This window comes from Gambusia affinis, linkage group LG14 (genome assembly GCF_019740435.1).
Source record: "Gambusia affinis linkage group LG14, SWU_Gaff_1.0, whole genome shotgun sequence".
Lineage (NCBI taxonomy): Eukaryota > Metazoa > Chordata > Actinopteri > Cyprinodontiformes > Poeciliidae > Gambusia > Gambusia affinis.
The window spans coordinates 12804323-12823230 of record NC_057881.1 but is presented as its reverse complement, the minus strand read 5'-3'; the positions used below and the strand labels follow the sequence as shown (position 1 = coordinate 12823230).

The window sequence follows — 18908 nt, the reverse complement described above, 5'->3', positions numbered from 1 at the left end:
TGGGTGTTTTTCAGTCATTGTTCCTTTAGATCAAATCGAACCAGTTTTTAGTAGAATGTTGGTGGGTAAAATCCTGCATAAAACACATAAAGACATGTACATAGTCTTTTTTTTACTACAGGCAAGGTTGCAATAGAAATGATTATGTCCACTTTTCTTCGTGATCTGTAACATTAAGATGACCAGAAGAAAAAAAAGTCATCATTGCTCCTGTGCTTATTTTGTTCTTCTTCTTCTTGCTGCTCCATTGCAGAGAATTACTCAGCTACTTGCTATACAAGTTGCTAGATGCTATACAGATTATTGGCCTGCAATTTTGTGCGTGTTCCCACGCGCACTTGGTAGTCTTAGATCTGATTGGGTGTGACAATGCATCAATGTGTGTGTGTTGAGTCAGGCTGGGTTAAAGATGTTGCAGCATTTTCAGAGAGCAACAACTGTGCGCCTGCCCCACTTTCAGTCTTTTAATCATGTATAGGCACTTGGGGCACTCCTGTGTGCATCTATGTGTGCACAGAACTCATGTTGAGTCGAGCGTTAGAAAGGCCTCTGGTACAGTATATGTCAGAAGGGAATGCACTCAGAACTCCCTGACCTTAGATTACCCTTTGCATGTATATTTGTGTCAGTGCTCACTTATGCATGTGTCTTTTCTCAACATTACCAGTCACTGCAGAATTAGTGCCCTCATTTAGATTTCTTGCAGCAGCTTTGTTTAGAATTTGTTATTCAGACTTTTACTTTCTGTTTTGCCTGTTATGGATATAACCTAAGACAGAATTTAATAAGAAAATTACTCCTTATGACATATTTCATAGAACCTTTCAAAAGTTCAAATAAAAAAAAAATTATGTCTAAAATGTTTGCTATGAACTTACATCTAAAATTTCAATTAGTCTATCAGGCAACGTGTACACATCCTTGAATTACTGTATGCTGTTTTAGTGCCTGCTTCAAGAAAATAATTTCAGTGTGACCTTGTATCGTTTGTAGCCCTCTGGTGCCTATTAATGTGACTAATATCCAGCATAACAAAAGGGCTTGACAAGCTCTACTTGACAAGAACAGAAAACTAAACACTGTCGCAGGGTCAACAAGGTTCAGTCAACTTCCCTTTTTAAAATTCCTTTTATGTAATTTTTTTGTGATCTGAGGGATATATGCCTTTTTTAAACCAAGATTGTCCTGCTTAATTCTCAAGGCGGTTTGAATGTCTCTGGATCGCAGCAAGTTAGAAAAATCTTACTAACCAAGTTTGGAAGAAAAATCTGGTACTATTGCACTCTTATTACTTGCCAAGTCTATTTTTCTCTGCTGCTCACCTGGTTTCCAACCACAGTACTATAATCAACTCTGCAACGTTCCCTAACAATCTGCAGAATTTTATGATATATGTGAGTGGTTTCTGCACCTCCAGCATCAGTTTCACGTTTTGTGTAAACAAGGAAAAAACATTGGTAGTTTCATCAGTTTATCAACTGATGAGGGATACAGATGACAGAAGCTCCATTAAATCCAAAATCAGTTTTTTCCCCCACTGATCTATGTGAGCTAATCACACCAACCCCAGATTTACACTCCATGCATCTTCTCTCCAGTCCTGTGCAAGGATGAACCAATGGTTGTTGCACCACTTATTTCTGCAATAGCATACATCTAAAAACTCAGAAATACACTGCTCTCCATGCTGAGAGGGAGTGTTCAATGGGAATCCAGCAGATACCAATTTCTATGTGTAATTGACAAGGAGGAAGATGGATTCTTCTGAGGAATATGTGATGTTATAGCATGGGGACATTGCAAGCGCTGTCTTCTACTTCTACTACAGAATGCTGGACCCAAAATGTACTGCCACCATGAGCTCACCATCAAAGTTTTGTGCATTCTCAAAAGGATGAGAAAGTCTCCCCCAGTTACTTTTTTCAGTCTTGCAAACACCATCAAAATTCTTGATCGGTTTTAATCTTGTAAAGCTGTCTTTATCCCTTATGAATCTGCTGAGTGTTGTGTTTGTCAACATGGGGTTATTGCTGAGATCATTTAAAATGTTTTAGTGCTGGATGTAGTATTTGGATATTTTTATATAGGTAGCAGATTTTCAATCTTAGACTTGAATACTAAGAAAGTAGAAATATCTTCCCTCTCAGCTTCCTTGCCTGACATTCCTGCCAATCACAGGAGGGAATGTTACACTTCAGTTCATCTCATCAGCACTTACACTCACGATAGGGGATTTTCCTTCTTTTTACTGGATTTTATGCGGTTTAAAAAGCACCTTGCTGAATGCTCTTAAACAAACAGCTGACAGTTGAGTGGTGATGGCTGAGCGTTTCTCCTCCAGAACAGGTAGATGTCTCTCTGCCTTCGTGTTTATCTGACAGACAGCAGTAGCAGGACAGGTGTGTGAGCTCTGTGCATGAATTCTGTGATGTAGTTTGGGTTGTTGAGCTGTACTATGAATTGTGGAAGTGATATGAAGGTGGAATACAGCGTTACTTACTGAATGTAACATAAACCTTTTATTCAAATCCAACCTAAATGATTGATTTGATAAGTCTCCTCACAGCTATTGCTTTTTATTCTATTGCTCTGTTGTGGCCTAAAGGATTGGTATTCCTTACTGTTAAAACAATCATTCTTTATTTTTTTTGTGTGTTCTGTGCTTCATTTGATTAAAAAAATAGCAGATTGAGAATTCTAACCCTATCCAGACTTGTAATTAAAAAAGGTGCTTTATTTCTGGATTTGCCTCCTGCCTTCATGTTTTGTCCCTTTGTAGTTTTTGAATATTTCAATTTTATTTAAAAAACTCTTTAGAAGCAGGTTTTTACATGTCTACAAGTTGAGGAACTTCAACCTTGTGGATATTAAATATTTTTTGTCATGATTTAATATTTAATTTTGTTACCTGTTTTTTTTTTTCTTTTTTTTTTTTGCATTTACCTCTATTGTATTTTACTTTGCCTTATCAAATGTCTAATAATTTTGAAATGGTATTCCATGAAGCATATACTACTACTACTACTACTACTAATAATATGCATTATTATTATTATTATTATTATTATTATTATTATTATTATTATTATTATTATTATTATTATTATTATTATTATTAAAAGCTATAATGCATGTACATAGTTATTTTGCATAGTGACATTTTATTCAACCTGCTCAGTTTGTGACAACAGCTGCTCCAAGAAAATGCAGCAGCAGTCAAAGGCAATCATAACAGTCCATATTGCATTGCTACATTTGTTTTTAGGGCTTCAAAGTGATCAAAGTTTATGCAGATTTGCTTTTAATTAAATACGGCTTGTACAAATTAATGGTAACTGTATTGGGAGTGGAGGTAGCCTCCATAGAACAGCCTGTACTCTAAGGAATCATCTTGCTCAGGATTAAATCAATCATTTGTCAAGTTTATTTCACTCTAGAAGAAAGAACTATCATGTAATGTTTAAGGTGTTGGTCTTTAGTGTTTTAAATCTCTGAAACAAAGTTGAGTTTTTATGTTGTGTGGCTCCCGGTGTGTCTTCGGCCTCTTGCGTGTTGATGGTGTAAATCACTATGGAATGTTAACAGCGTAGCAGGGTGTGGCCTCACGGTGCGAGCAGCTCTGACCTTCCGACCTTGCTTATATAACTGATACCAGATTTTATTTTTTTTTAACAGTAGAAGGGAAACAACATTTCATAGTGTCATGTGGCTGATGGGGCTTGGCGCTGACATGACCTGAAGTCACCAGAAGCTTCTAAGGTTCTGGTTCAGTGAGTGAATTCCATATTAAAGCTTGTAAATGTATCTGTTTGTTTTTTCAGTTCATAAGCTGCCAGAATGAACTCTCTCCAAAGTGCATGATGCAGGAACTTATACATACAGTGCTTCACCACATTTTGCAACTTTTTAACCACAAACATAAGTAAATATCATTGAGATTTTATGTTATAGGCCAACATACAATGAAGAAAACACAGAAAATTTAGAACACGTAGAAGAAGAGGCTGTGATCTGATAAGAAGAAAACAGAGGCTTTTTTTTTCCTTCACACATAAGCCGTCTATGGTGGAAAACTATCTCTACAGTGAAACATGGTGGTGACAATGTCAAGCTGTTGGTGGACCTTTCTTCAGCAGGAACAAAAAAGCTGGAATGTCTCTTAACTAAGATACCACAAATGATCTCCAGCTCTGATTTCTGTACAATACAAAGTATTGACCTATGGGAAGTGAATAGGAATGCATGTCACACTTTAAGATTTTAATTTGTATCCTTTACCTTTTGTATCAGATCCTGTGAAATACTATAAGTTGGTCTATTTTATAAAGCCTGTACAATGTACTCTGGAGTTTGTGCTGGTAAAGTAGCTGGTCTATCTTACACATACAGCTCTTTTGGTGAAGGTTAAACTAAGATAATGAAACATTATTTGGGTTAAGGGCAGTGCAAAAAGTTGGAAGTGAGCCACGATCTGACACACACACACACACACGCGCGCGCGCACACACCCATAAACTATGCACTCATTCCTTTTTGTTCCTCTTGTCTCAGTGTTCTTTGTCCTCTCTTGGACACTCTGAGGGACAGCTGGTGGGGCGGTGTGAGCCCCTGTACTTTCCATGTGTGCGTGCATGTGCATCCTAATGTGTGCCATTATGTATTTCAGGTGTGTTAGGGAGGGGGCATGCAGTGGTCTGGCCAAGTGTTTGTGCATCAGTGTGGATCTTTGGATGCGAGCACCTGTGCCGCCAGCAGGAAGCTGTCACCATCACTGTGCTTCCTGACGTATGTTGGTGACTTCCTGGGCCCCCACTGTGAACCCCGTAATAACTTTTAACTTTTAAAACTTGACTCACTCCTGTTGACTTGACTGGTTGGTACATGACAAATGAACAGGAATATTTGTGGAGGGCGTTACTATTTTTACGTAACCTTTTTACACGCATGCACTCTGTCTGTGTTAGAGAGGTTGCTTGTGAAGAACACAAACATTTTCCAAGTTAGAGAGTTTTACATGTCTCTTCTGTTTTACACACTGGACACAATTGTAACCTAGTTTTTATTTATTTATTTATATTATTTATTTATAAATTTCTTTTTACTATTTTAGTATAAAAAATTTATTTATAGGATCACATAGAACGGGTATTTATAAAATTAATATAAAAGAAAAAAAAAGACAATTATAGAACAATTAAAATTTACCAAATCATAAAAAATTAACCACAATTTTATTTTTTCTTGAATTCAACAGTTGTTCTTGGCATTATTAAATTGCAACTCAAACTAGTAAGCATCCAAATGTTGGACATTTAGTGCTGCTTTGCACAACAAACTGTGTATTTCATTGCATAAAATAGAAGAAGATGAGTACTGTAGAAGTGTTCATTTTCATAAGTCAGGAAAAGGCCACTTCATCTTACATACAGATAATTCTCAAGAAAATGTATTTTGTAATTAAAACCAAAAGTAAATTCCATGCATTGTGCGTAAAGCAAATGCAAAATGGCTTTTTGTGTGTTAGGGGAACATTTTATGGAAGAAAGCTTTAAGTGTAATGGTTTTGAACAGTGTTTCTCTGAGGTTTTGTGTGGGGGTTTGTGCTTGTGTGGTCCTTCTCTCAACCCGTTTGCCTTATTTTGATGTTGGGTTCTTTGGAAGGTGATCAAAGCTGGACTCTACGTGACTCTGTGCCCCCTCTACCAACGAGGGACATGGGAGGAATGCAGTTACATGGAAACATGTGATCGGATCTTTAATAGTAGTAAACGTCTCTAAGAGTCATTCAGACACACATTTCTTCTGGGGTATAAACAGAAATGTACAAATGTGCAGGATTCAGAGGCTTGTAATGTTATTGCCTCTTCAACGCTCATGGTTTTAATAGTGTTTCAGCCGGTCTTACTCATCTGTTTTAGGCCTCATATTGATGTTATGTTGTGACAATTACCTTTAAAGCAAAATTTCTATGAAAGATTTTTAGCTTTATTCCTTGATAAACACATGTATATATGCTGCTGTGCAATTTATTTGAGGCTTTTGGAGGAAGTATATGTGGTTTTGGTGAACTTTTCTGTTTTTTGCATATTTTGTGTGCTTAGTTTTCTTCTTTTGGAAAAGGCATGCTCGACTCTAGAAACAGCGCTGTTTTAAAAATAAAACTAAAATCTGCTCAGCTGTTGCAAAACCATGATCCATCTCCAGCTTGTGTATTTTTTTTAAGTACCTCAGTTAAAAATGCTTTGAAGACTCAAATGATTGGCTAAAAACAGCAGCGTGGGAGACAGCTATTCATTCTTTATTTGAGGTGTGTGGAGGCAGCCGCTTTCCAGGCGAAATGCAAATGTGTTTCCTGATGGTGTCATGAAAGCCTGGACTGTTTATAAAAAGGCCATCTATTTTCATAAACGTTCATTTTGGATGTAGAAAAGCTCTGCCAGCGAATGAGATGGTTTGTTGCTATGTTCTTGTTCATTCACTTCAGTTTATCAGTGGATTTTACGAAGCGTTAATCAGTTTTTAATTTGAGGTTTATGGGGATTAAATTAGTTTTTAATGTATTGCTTTAGGCTAAGGGGTCATATTCTTATTAGCATTATTGTCATGACCTTAATATTCATGATAAAGTAAATGATTGCAATAGGGCCCATACAGTGTGTAGTTAGTACTGTGACGATCTAGGCTATTAAGATTGTGATATCTCCAATTTTTATAGGAGTTCTGCAATTTTATTGATAAATTAGTTGTGTGATCACTGGCGCTCTTGAATCCAGTTGGTACATCCTTGTAGTTCTGCACCTTTCCAATATTATCTCTACTCTTTTTTTTAAATGTTATTTTTTAAATAATTTTTGCTTTTCGCCTAAATACTGGACATGAAGTACTTACCTCTGTAGTGAAATTTCACTCCATAAATCACACTTGGAAAAAAAAAATTAAATAACTATTACTGACATGACCTTTATTCTTTGTAATTGTACTAAAAAATGAACTAACTCAGTCTTAGAAAGGCATATTATTGCTTTATTAAAATCTTGCTTGTCTGCAATGTTATAAGGAAAATTATGTTTTAGATCTAGTCTTAAGTATGAAATAAAAATAAATTCAGTCAGCCTGTTTGTTGCATTTTCCACATAGATAAGTGTAAGCATAAGTGTAAGGTTTTAAATCAATTAAATACATCTTTTACTGTTTTTTCATTTTTTTATTTATCCTCCACCAACAAAAACCATGTGATGTTACACATAATGGTTTATTTATTTTTATCAATGTTACCTTTATTTACTAACTGTTCAATAACAAGTACTTTGCACCAGTGAACTACACGGTGAAGATAGTGCTGATTTTACTACTCATAAAAGTAGTAAAATCACAAGTAAGACTTAAAATATGTAAAAATGGATAAAAAATGTTATTCAGTATAAAACACGGAATTTGCAAAAATTAAGATATCAACTTGTATTTAAATCAAAAGCCAAGGAATATTGGTGAGTTTAGAAAAAAAATATTTATCTTTAAAAGTCTCTATACTATGAACAGCTCTGATTTTTTCATAACACAGAATAATTACCCAAGAATACACCACAATGTCTTCATTAATCCTGATAGAGGTTAACTTTCTTAAAGCACTGTTTTTGTCACAGACATTTTTAATTGTGGTGAATCACAGGCTCTCCCTAGAGAGCTTTTAAATCCATGGGTATGTTACCAGTTTGCTAGGTTTCTACCTTTTTGAATAGTTCTCCAGTTGCCTTGTGTTCACCTCTTTTCTTTTTTTTTTTACTGATGTCTTAATTTTAAGCATGGAAATAATGTTAAAACTGTTAGATTTTATTTATTTACAGAATTTCTGTGTGTGAAATGTGTCTGAGTGAATGGATGAAAGACTGAATATAATGTGAAACACTTTGAAGTTGTACAACTGCAGACCATTTGCCATTCATAATCAACCTCTTAGTTAAGTCAGCATTGACTATTTTCATCTCTTCATGTTGTAACAGTGAAGTCAGAGCAGTCCAAGAGCTTCAGGGAATTTTCATCCTGATTGTTTGTCTGCCGCTGCAAGGGCCTAAAAGACAGAAACTACATAGCTGCACATCTGCAACTTTCTCCCTTGACAGACAGTAAGTCCCTCATGATGTTTCAACCCTGTTCTTGCTGACAAAATACATTTACATCTTAATCTGTCTCTCAAGACTAGTCCACCTTACTTTGGTCGAGTTGTGTCAGCACTTCATTGATTATTCAGCTGTAAAGTTAGTGATTCCATATAGTTGAAGTGGTGTTTCAGTGCATACTGTTTCCGTGTTAGAGGCTGCATGTCTGCAATTTTGTAGCTGGGAAAAGTTTCCAACAGGTACACTGAAGCCTGTTTAGGCAGCTTTTGTGAGCACTATACTTTGACCTTCAGAGATAGTGTCGAGACCAAATGAGTGAGTTGCATAACACAGGTCATGTTTCTTTCAGTGTCACATTGTATAGGTGGCTCTCCCTCTCTCTTTTCTGCTTCCATAGTTTTACACAGTCACATTCAGTTCAGTTGCACAGACTGCAGTAAAACTTATAACAATCATCCTGATTCTTTTACACTGCTCAGAAATATAAAATAATCATTGAGATTATAAATCTCAATAGTGTTCAGCCATTTGCAGTAGCAACAATACAGTCTAGACTCCCTCTTTTACCTCTGTGCTTCACTTTTTCCTTGAAAGGCAGCTATTAAGAGATGCATTGAAAAGGGTTGTATGCTTTTTTTTCTGGCTGTATTTGTGCATCTATTTCTAGATTATGTAAGTTATATTGCAGCCTTGAGACGATTTTCTTCTATTGCTTACATTTTTCAGCTTTTCTACTACAAAATGAACAAACTATTTTTTCCATCCAAATAAAAGCACAAATCACATACATAAGATGTATAGTTAAGGAGCGTGGAGAGTCCGCCATGCTCCCTGGGGTTCAGAACGTCTGGAATATTCTTGCTCCAAGGCAATGACGGCAACAACTGCTACATCACACATCCCCTGATGTTGAAACAGTTTGATAAAGTCAGTTACATGTAGGGCTGCATGTTTTTAGAAATAAAAAACCTAAAATAACATTGTCAAATACTGTGATTGCAATTTAATTTAAGACCACACGTTCTGATCTCATCTTCTTTCTATCATAATGATCACAGCTAGAGTTGCAATTTATATCGAACCGCAGTCATCTCTACAATAGTGTTTGATGAAATTTAATTTTATTAACTAGACCGCTGAAATTTGTCACAGTTGGGGGCATTTTGTAGTTGAAAAGGAAGTAATGCAAAATGTGGGGTTATCACAGTCAAAATGATAAACAATAACATTGCTCCTTATCTTCACATTCACTATCACATTAATACTTTGTTTCCAAGGGTTGTACTCCATCATTGCAGGATGTTGAAACTGCTAGAATGTCGCATCCAACTAATAGTTGCTCTTTAAGCATTCTTTTGAATTGATGTTGATACAAGACATTTTACGTGGCAGTCACAATTATGTTTGATTTTGCATCTCTAATGTTAAAAATATTGAAATGTCAGAAGTGCAGAAAACATGTAGAAATAACTCTTTAGCAGGACAATAGAAATTAAACTTTTTTTTTCTTCAGCTAGAGCTTCAGCCATCATGGAACAGAATTGCTATTATCTAGAAATGAGTCAATCTGACTTTTCTATTTAATGTGTATTTTCAGTTATGTTTTAGTTTTGACTTTCCTAATCACATTTTTAAAAACCTTTTTGTACTGTAAGATGTGCAGTGTGAACTCATTTGTGCAAACTTTTCTTCTTCAGAGTTTAACAGTTAAATACAACAAACAGGAAAGCACAAAAGAGAAAATGTGCTGTAGGTTTTGGTGGTATTTTTTTCATCCTACTGAGAATGAATGGATTAAAATATTTATTTATTTTTGAATCAAATCATATGATTTGTACTGAACTCAAAACAATTAGCACATTTTACAACATGTTGCATGCAAAAAAAAATTAGTTTTCAGTTCTAATGAAGGGACATTTTGGCTTTTAAATATTTATTTTTGTCTGAAAAGCCTCAACATTTATTGTTCTTTGATGAAAGAAATACATTCTAAAATAAGTTCTCTTACTACTTCCATACCTTCATTTCTTGTCCATATGAACTTGAATCTCAATCTTACTCTAACTCTCTTCTGGCCCGAGTTTGACCTGCTTCTTCAAAGCTTCTTGTCTGTAGTTGTTGTAACATCTCACTAAAAATAACAAGTATCACAAGTGTCCTTGATGTCCATACAATACTTCCACTTCTAGGGTTAAAAGTTTAAATTGGTTTTCTCAAACATAACCTTACAAGAACACCTAAACAGGAATGCCAACATGACATGAGCCATGGCTCTGTTTTTCCGTTTTCATAGCTTTACCTGTCAGCGTCTCTGAATGCCTATGTGTAGGTGGGTTCATGCAGGTGTGTCCATTCCTGTGTGAGACAGAGGAGGGACAACAGGCTGGAAAGCAACAGTATGGCAGGCTAGAAGGGGCTGTGCACAGACATACAGAGAGCAGGGTGTCAGGAGTATTGAGTTCATCACACAATGACAGAGAGCCGAGTCTGAGCTCTGTAAGTGGAAGCTGTCTTTTCACAATATTCAGGCCAATGTTTTCCATAAAGCAGACTGACAGGGTTAAACCAGGTGAAAGCTCGGCTCCGTATTGATTTGACCCCTCAACTCCAGCCAGGATGGATATTGATTTCTGACAAGATACAGGTTAACGGAGGATATCTTCACACTGAGCCATAAAAAAGGGGGGGAAAAAAATCACAGTTATAACATACTGATGTAAAGGGATTTTTATTTTTTAATGCTTTTTTGTCTTTCTCCAAGTGAAATTCTAAGATAGATAATAATTACAAAACATCTTTCACACAAGCAGAAAATGGGGAGCTTTTTATTGGTCTGTTTTGCAAATGCTTTACACTTAACGTCGTTGAGTTATTTCATCGTTTCTGTGGCACTATGCTAATTAATCTCTATAAAACAGCCTGCCAAGCCAATGAAAACACAGTGCAAACCAGATTATATTACTGCTACACTTGCTGTCACTCGGAATTACCCCAAAACTTCACTCAAACAAATCTGAAAATAGCGTGCTGTGTTGTGCCAGCATGGTGCTGAAATCTGACCCTCATGCAGAATCTGTCTGTCTGCACTGTCAGTATAATATTGTGCAGCAGTAAGCCAAAGTGGAACAGAGGAGATAGTAGTTCACATGACCCAGCAAGTTGCTGTAAAAGTGTGTGAATATATTTAAAATGTCTGCAAAAATTCTGAAAATATATATGCTAAAGAAATTAACCCGAGTTCCACAAGACAATAGTGGCAGGATTAAAGCAGGGAAGCAGTCAAGGTCTCTCTTCAAAGGACATATGGGCGTTATGTTGTCTGGATTTTTTACTACACACAACTTGAACATTCTAATTTTTGGTTGAAATTCCTCTGTTGTGAATTAGTTTTTTGTCTTTGCTTGCATGACACAACAAACTACAAGGCTATGGGCCTTCCAAGTGTGTATGTGATACGCAAAGGTTGCTTGTTTGCGTTTGTAAAAGTTTGCTTCAACTTGTGGTGCGATCCGTTTGGGCTCAGACGTTCCATCTCACTTTCACTTACATGTTTTTGAAGTGCTTTTACTGAGCTGTCAGCAAAGTGCCAGGGCAACCAGAGTTTCCTTTGATTGTATAATTGATAGAACTACTCTTTGCTGCCAATCCAACCACCTGCTGATACACTCTGATGGTCAGCTGGCTGAAAGGAGGCTCCATCACTTTTACCCTGCTTACAAGAAAAACAATTATAGCCGTTCGATAGATGCAAGCAAATGCAGGTCATAATTTTGTGGAAGTGCAAACGCTTGCTGTTTTTATGTAATGTACTTTTGAAACTACACTTGGACCGCCAACAATAAAACCATAAGAAAAAAAGAAGAAAATGTTATGGATTTACTGGACTCACAGTAATTGATATTGCTTACATTGGTAGTAAGCAACAATGTATTACTAGCTAATCTTGTCACTAAACGGAACAGCCAATCCAAATTTAGACTTTGGAAAAAAAGGGAGGATTGTCCAAAGGAGAAACAGTTAGCTGAAATTGTTTTGTTTTTGTATTGTGTTTCTTGTAATGGATATTTAGTCTTTAGTTTGGAGTGGGAGTTGGCAGTTGAATTCTCAGTCACCATTAATGTAGGACATTGTGGATTGATGTGAGAGTAAATGCAAATCTGTTAAATAATGTGAATGAGTTTGAAGTGCACTTCTTTTATGATCTGAGTATTCAGCTTAATGTTCAGCTGTATTATGTGAACGGGAATGAGTTTGCTTCACTTCAAGTGGATAGCTGAATAGCTGTGCCAAGTGGTTATATCTGTACATATGCATAACATTAAACACTTTGCATGCAGGATGTAGAGTTAAGCTCACATCCTGCATGTAAATATCTGTGATGGCAGATGTTTACATGCCATCACATCATTTTGCGTGCAGTTTCTATGCACCAGATTCTTAGGTTTTGGAGATTGAGTTCTCAACACAATAGGAGGTAGGCCCAGTATCAGCAGGGGGAATATGATGGCGTGATTAATACATGTCAAAGATTGTGTTCATTGAACTGTTTGAAAAAATCGTCTGTGCAACATTTGAAGAAGTATCAGAGTTGGACTTCATCTTGACGCCTTTAGCCCAGAGGTACAGCATGTAATTAAAGTGTAATTTGTCTTCTGTCTTTCTTTAATCAGTGTTTGTCTGTTGTGTGAAAAATCAGATTTTCTTTTTTGAAAGGACATTATAAACGTGTAACCAAATTTCTATATAGTCCAGCGTTGATTAGTCAGTCCTAAAGGGCTGCTCTCCTGGATGTTTTAGATGTTTCATCCATCCATCCATTTTCTGTTCACCCTTGTCCCTAATGGGGTCGGGAGGGTTGCTGGTGTCTATCTCCAGCTACGTTCCGGGCGAGAGGCGGGGTTCACCCTGGACAGGTCGCCAGTGTGTCGCAGGGCAACACAGAGACATACAGGACACACAACCTTTCAGACACACACTCACACCTAGGGAGAATTTAGAGAGCCCAATTAACCTGACAGTCATGTTTTTGGACTGTGGGAGGAAACTGGAGAACCCGGAGAGAACCCATGCATGCACAGGGAGAACATGCAAACTCCATGCAGAAAGACCCCGGGCCAGGAATCAGACCAAGGACCTTCTTGCTGCAAGGCAGCAGCTCTACCAACAGCGCCACTGTGCAGCCCCGTTTTAGATGTTTCTCATGTTTAATTTAAACTTTTCAATTCGTGGCCTCCGCAGAGTTTGATCACAGGCTGAAGAGGTAACTTATTTATTTGATCTAGGTATTTATATAAAACGTAGAGTAAGTAGGCCCTTGAGAATGGGAGTTGAACTCTTCTGATTTGGTCAAATATTCTCCCTCCACCTTTTTGCAACACAGTGAGGAATTTTGCAAATGTGCTCACTGATTTCCACAGAAACACCAAGATCTGCTGGGAAATTAGAGATTTTTAGTTAAAGTGAGCCAAACTCATAAAACATGCCTAAATGAACCTTAATAGCTATGTTTTTGGGGGATAAAAGGAGGACACAAGCCTCAAACCGGTGTCTCATGTGGGTAAACAAAGCCTGGTTGCCATGCTGATTGGGCGTCCGTGTATAAATAGCTTGGGTGTTGTTCTGAATACTCCTCAGAGAGGGCAAGAGAGCAACAGAAAAATGGAATACCAGTGACAGAGATAGTGTTTTTAAAGATTGAAAAAATGAAGCGTGGAATAAGTTTTAGCAATGAATATGCAGATATGTTTCTTATTTAATGGTCTTGATAAACTTTTTCACCTTGTTATGAACTCATTTAGCTTTGTGATATGTAATTATGAAGTTTGAGGTTATTTTGAGAAGAATTTTGTGAGCATTTGTTTGAAGGTTAAACTGATAACTGCACTGAATGCAAATAAAGGTAAAGAAGTACAAAACTCTGCAGCATAGTAAAATACTCTGCCTTGCGAAAGTATTTATACATCTTAAACATTTTTCTTTTTTGTTACATTTGAAACAGATTCTTGATCTGTAACATACAATCCCAGTATGATACATTGAAGTAACACAAAATATGAAAACATTTTAATAATAAGGATACTTTCTTGTAACACATTAGTAGATTTTGCAAAACCACTGTAAAACATTTGGTAAACTGGGCCAATGAAGTTGAAAGATGTGATGATGTTTGTTTTTCTGCAGGGAATGTTGGCTGTAGCTGCGGACAGACTGAACTGAAAGGACATCGAGACATCTGAGACGCTTCTCCTCCACTCCTGGAAAGACTCAGTCCTCACATCAGTCAACGTAAAGCTCTGGACGGTTGTCAGCTCCCAGCTGAGCAGGACACTCCACCTTCTCCGCCCACATAGCTCTGACTCCTCTGCTCAGGTAAGAGTCAAGTGAGGCACTTTTTACAATTTGAATTGTCAAATTACTAGCTGCTGTGTTTATCTGTTGCGTGGTTGTGAGTAACAGTTCTGTCATTTGTTGCTTGAGAGTGATCTCTGACATATCGTCCTCTTTGGGAAGACGTGCTGATGTTGGGAAGTTAGCCTGGTAATAAATTTGTCAGTTATGCAGAAGCTGTCAAGGGATTGATCTTAAGTGGGCAGGAGAGTGGAATATTTCTCTGCCAGGCCATTTTGTAGCCATGGTAACCAGAAGCCTTTGGCTTTGAATTTTCTTTGATTGATTCAAATAAGAAGGAGTAAAAGCAGTAGTTTCAGTTTGTGGCCTACTAAGTGCCTTTAAGTGTTTTTTTTTTTTTTTTTGTAGTGATTGAAAGGCGACTATGGATTGTTTTAAATGAGTATTATCCCTATTGCGCAGAAAATGAAGTTTATATTCCCTATGTCCGTTACTATGAGAACTATATTTCTTGGCTTAATTTCTGTGCAAAATAGTTTTTAAAACATTGCAAAGCATGATGAGCTTGCCTTTTATCCTAATGGGGTTAAAAAGTGAAAGGTGAAACGCCGTCTACATAAAGAAGTTGTTTGGTGTTTAAATATGGGTGAAATACTGTTTATAAGTTGAAATGTTTAGGCTAAATTTAGACGGGACACATGGTTACAAAGGCAAATGTGCAACATTTTCTGTCTCGGCTTAATTTGGACAATCACTGGCTGACTGGAAATGTCTATAAAAAGATGTTTAAATGCTTATCTATAACCAAATTCTCTGTCTGCTACTTTTTATTGGATTATGTAACTCCCTTCTGTTTTCCTAATTTTTGTGTCATCTTTGTACCTTTTGCAACTTTCTTCTCAGTTCTTTGCCCTTTTTTCAGTTTGACTTCCAAAAAAGCAGGGTTAAAAGTATATGCTAAAAGGTCCTACCACTTCTGAGAGCATTCATGCACAACACTGTTCGTGACGGTAACATATGTGTATGCGTTATTTCTTTCAACTTATTAATATAAGTTCAATATATATTCATATGTTCAACTTTAACAACCAAATATTCAATTTTATGCCTTTTTTGTTTATAAACCACCAGTGATATAGAAGGACACTCCCCAACAGTATCGGTAAATTTAGCTGTAAGCCACTACAGCTTACCAGGGGACATAATTCTACAAATATGTTTTGAAGTACAGACTAATTAATTTATTAAAACAATTGCAAAAAAGAAGATGAGAAGTAATAGGACAAATCTGCATACAGAAAGCATAAGCGGAAATGTTAGATGCCGATAAGAGAAAGGAGAAGATAAAGCAAAATTTTGTAAGGTGAGCTTCAGTAACTCTGTTGGGTCCAAATTAGACATTTTTCTCCCTTATGATTTATTCTTTTTGTGGGCCTTTTATTCAGTTGACAGTTGCTTTTCTCCAAGTAGAAAACCCATTGGAAATGAGCTGATGCAGGGATGGCAGTCTAAAAGCCCAGTCAGTGACTCTGGGCGGGACATCAGAATCATCAACTCATGGCTCTGAGAGCAGTTTGTCCAGTTTACATCGAGCCGAAAACATCGATCCAGAGCTATAATCTGAAGCTTGAATCTATTGAAATGAATTGCTATTTTATTTGTTGATCAGTATGATTTGCCCTCTAAGAATCTATACAACATGAAATTAGTACTTTTTTAATTTTTTTTATTTTTTATTTTGTGCTTTTAAAATGCAGGTACCGTCCAGTTTGATACCAAATCTGAACACCACCTGTGTAGACACAGATGGAGCAGTGGAGCTGCTGCCACTTCAGACATGCTGCTCACACTATGCTCAAAAACACGCACCTTGCAGTGTGCAATCTGCTGCAAAGTAACAAAAAGATCCAACCAGAACTACTCAAATATCTGTGCAAATGTAGGAGATGTGATTTCTCAAGTTGTGCTGTTGTACACTGTATATAACAATTTTATATTCTGATGTCTGTTGCGTTTTTCAGAAGAAAAATGCCCTAATCCAACACTGGTCACATTTATTGGCATACAACTTTTCTGAAATAATTTTAGACTTAACCTGCACTTGAAAAGCTTCAGGATAATTTCTACACACACCTTTGAGAGCGACCTAAACCGACAAAGAAGGGAATTTTTCATTTTTAAAAAAAAAGGAATGCTAGTCCCTTGTTAGTTCCTATGAAACTGCCACGATCCAGTGAGGACTCATTAAAACGTGCTTGCCTAACATTTTAAAAGACTTAACATTTCCCCTTTAATTTAGTACCTGTTAGTTTTATATACACTAATGGGTGGACTAGAAAGCTTAATGTCTTACATTATTGGAGTACAATCTCCTAACAACATTTATCACTTCCCTGGAAAGGTCTGTTCAAATGTGGTGCTTTTTTTCATGGTAAAGTTAGTTCAGTTGTCGTTATGGAATGATATTAATAAATGTAAATAATTAATTTACTTTTTTTTTTTTTATAGAATTTTGAAGGCTCTATTTAGATTGTCAGATTATGGTCAAATTGTTTGATATTTTCAGGTCTGAACTAAGTCTGTGCTCAGTTATGAAAAGGGTTCGACCCTCAACATGCCTCTCTTACCTGGTCAAAAATAGTTTTCCAGTTGAGATGTTAGATCATTGGGATTTATGCCAAATGTCATAAATTACATCATATTTACCTGATAAAGAAAGACTCAAGGATGATACCACTGAAACAGACAGCCATAGTAATGCAATATAATCTCATTGGCAGTGTTTATTACAATCTCTTTTAAAGCACCTAGATAAAAGATTTAATTTTGCAAAAAATATTATCATGAACAAATGGCGTTACTATGAATCAAACAAAATTAAAGTCTTTTTTCTTTAAAACACAAAACGTTCTGTTTCTTTTTCTTTGTTATTTCCATGATTTTTTTATCCCCTTTCATTGATGTAATGTATTACATCATGTATTTTCTACTTTGTTATTAAATTAAAAAAATAAAGATTTTTTTGAGGGTGTATTGAACAAATGCCTAATTTTATTCCCATGGTGACAAGAAAAATATAGATCAAGCATAAAATTAAAGCAACTGTTAGTTCACAAACAATGAAAATAAACAGCATTTTTTTATTTCTATACAAATTATAGACCTTGACAACAGGTTAAATGATTATATATATATTTAAAAAATCTATGTCTCCTCTTCTTGTTGTTAATTCCAGGTTGTGTCTGTCTCCCCAGTCTACTTAGATCTGACTGCACAGCTCAGATCAAACATAAAGATATGCACACTGTTTACTGAAAGCATCCCAGTGACACACTTTTAACCTTCACTGGCTGTAAATTTAAATTCAGATGTTAAAATTGCTTCCTGACAGCTTGTTTGCAAAATAAATAAATAAATAAATAAAAAGTCTTCATGGCTTTGATTTCTTTATCAGTGATTAGGATGTGAGAGATCATTTTTATGCCAAGAGGAAGAGTAAACTTTGCAGGGAAATCCTGACAGTTCTTTACAAATTCAATTAACTCTCAGGGATAGATTTTTTTTTTTCATTTGTTACTGAAATATCTTCTCATCGGTTTCAATGTAGCCTGCAGTGGCGGCTCGCTGTGATGCCAAAGATGTCAAATTACTAATTAACTGAGAGCTGCTTTCTGCTAAAAAAGCATCTTTGATGCCTTCAAGTATTCACCAATCCTAGATTTTTAAGTACATATATAAATGTTCATTATTCCAGTTTTTATTGACATCAGTTAAATTTGTGATTTAACAAGTTTAGCAATTTTATTGCTAGGAGTATTTTAAAAAAACATTGGGTATACATTGCTTTCTTATCACCAAATAATTAACATAAAGTCTTGTACTTAACACATTTTATTGTTTCTACAGAGGGTCTAGTTACATTTGGGGCACATTGCTCCTTCGAGGGGTTAAAACATTTGGGGTAAATAGTCTCAGTGTGTGAGAGCGTGGAGTTTCCCTTCTCTGTTTTCTTGTAATAGCTTTACTTGGCTTTATTTGATCTGGGCCTCTGCTCTCTTGTAGTAGGATTGAACTGTGTTTGGAGGGCAAGAAGGAAAACACACACATTCATTTACACATGATGCCGAGACAAATGAAAGTGGATTTACAGACGGAGAGAAAGAGTGAGGGAAAAGAAGAGGGCATCTAATATTACGAGTTTGGTTGAAAGGTGGTAAAAATAAAGCAGTGTCTATTGACCTTCTTCTTATTATTTTGTACTAGTGTGTTACCATACTCCCCTATCTTGCAAGAGTACATTTGCTTTTAGCTCAACTATCACTGTCGTTCATAGAGATATTAGTTTAGATATTTGCAACCGGCCAAATATAAAGTTCACCATTTCCAAAATGTTAGCACTAGTCATGCACAATGCTCTATGAAAGGGTGCAACAGTACCTGAAA

The 18908-nt window shown here is 36.2% G+C and overlaps 1 protein-coding gene across 7 annotated transcripts in view; it reads left to right on the top strand.

Annotated features, from left to right (window-relative positions):
• Nucleotides 1-18908, top strand: part of atxn1a (ataxin 1a) — a 98540-nt gene that overhangs the window by 16652 nt on the left and 62980 nt on the right. For 2 of the 7 annotated variants that reach the window (XM_044139465.1, XM_044139471.1), the window contains exon 2: nt 14298-14486. The gene's annotated coding sequence lies outside the window, so the exon portion shown is untranslated. Of the gene's footprint in view, nt 1-4666; nt 4824-7620; nt 7700-8000; nt 8124-13978; nt 14017-14297; nt 14487-18908 lie in introns of those variants that run through there. The other 5 variants (XM_044139466.1, XM_044139468.1, XM_044139467.1 and 2 more) reach the window with 5 other exon arrangements.